We start from the raw sequence: 1821 nt of genomic DNA on the forward strand, positions 1-1821 counted from the left end.
TTGTGCCAGGGTTGTGCCAGTTTTGTGCCTGAGGCGCAAGAGCACCCACGCGTGCGCGTGGCTAATGCTTGCGCGTCGTTTGGCTATTTTTCAACCCGCGCGTCAGCGCGTATGACGCTTGCGCGTCGATGAGTTTTGTGGCCATCCACGCGTGCGCGTGGAGTGCGCGTACGCGTGGCCCTGTTTTCATCCCAAAGTTGATTTTTGAGTTTTAAAAGCCAAATTTCATACTTCTAAGCCTCCGATCTCACCTCTTATGTCTTAAATCATTATGATATGCCTAGCAATGAGACAAGGAGCTAGTGAATGTGGTAACTTGCGAGTGAAGCAAGGGAAAAATGAATGATCAATGAGGATCAAAGATGATTATGTGAGATGCGGAGGATGGCGGTGGAAGTGCTTGTTATGCCATGGGCCGAAGGGCCACAATTGCTAATATATTGGCTGGTTCTAGACTGAACCGTGAGCCGAAATGGCTGTGTATGATATGAATATTGGCTGGTTCTAGACTGAACCGTGAGCCGGATGGCTGAGATGGATGACGATCCATGGATGAGATTGAATGCATGTTTATGCTGAAACATTGATAAATGTGAATGTTGCACTTCCACTAACGGAGATGAGGGTTTCCCTGGAAGGAAGCAGTGGCTAGCCACCACGTGCTCCAGGTTAAGACTCGAAGCTCTTTTGACCCTACGTCGTAAGTGTGGCCGGGCACTGTGAAAGGCCCGGATGAGCTCGCCCCCGTAAATATTCACCAGTGAGGGTGATGGATATGGATCATGATTATGATCAAGTTTATGATGAGTATAACTCGAGTTGGGGATGCACGACAAAGGGACAGTCCAATGGTTAGCTACCAGGACTTGTCGGGTTGGCTCTATAACCGACAGATGATATCATCAGCCACTAGGGACAGGCATGCATCATAAGCATACTACATGAATTGTTTGAGATTGCCTATTTGACTGCATATTACTTGCTAATTGTCTAAATGCCTTATCTGTTTCTATTTGTAAATCTCTTGTCTGATATAACTGTGTTTGCTATATTATACTCCTGCTGGTGGTTGGGAGGTCTGAAGGAATTGGAAAGGGAAGTATTAGTTAGACTGAAGGATCCTTAGTCAGTTGCCACTTATGGTTTAGCTTGTTTATAAGCTTTGATATTATCTGGAGGAAGTTCTAGGATTGCCTTCGGCTTTCCTCTATTATTATGTATTATATATGTGGAATCTGTTACCATGCTGAGGACCTCTGGTTCTCACCCATGCGGATTTTGTGGTTTTTCAGATGCAGGACGCGAGGCTTCTCGTTGAGGCATGCTGGAGACTTCTGGATTTGCGAAGATCCTTTGTTCTCGGGACTCTGTTTTGGTTTATATGTTTTGCTTAGATACTTTTATCTCCATTACATAATACAAACTGTGATGACTCCTCTTATAGGAGATTTTGGAGAATAGGCTTCTGTATTTGTGTCCCTTTAGGTTTCCTTTGGGGTTTCCTTATTTTTATTATATGTATATATTGCTATGCTCGGACCGGTTATCTTCGCAACCGGATTTGGAGTCTTGATATTCCTGTTTTTGACACTCCTTTGTATATACATAATCTTGCGTTAGCTTATCCCCGTTCGCTACGTTATCGATTCGGAGTGTTGCGCTTTCGAGTTATGGTTTTTGTCTACCCCCTTTTTCTACAAAGGCTCCTAGTTATAATCAATCATTCATACTACTATATGTACTAAATTTTTATTTTAGAGGTCGTAATACCTTGTCATCTCTGAATTATGACTTAAGCATAAGACTCTGTATGGTAGGGTG

Source organism: Arachis hypogaea, chromosome 17 (genome assembly GCF_003086295.3).
Source record: "Arachis hypogaea cultivar Tifrunner chromosome 17, arahy.Tifrunner.gnm2.J5K5, whole genome shotgun sequence".
Taxonomy (NCBI): Eukaryota; Viridiplantae; Streptophyta; class Magnoliopsida; order Fabales; family Fabaceae; genus Arachis; species Arachis hypogaea.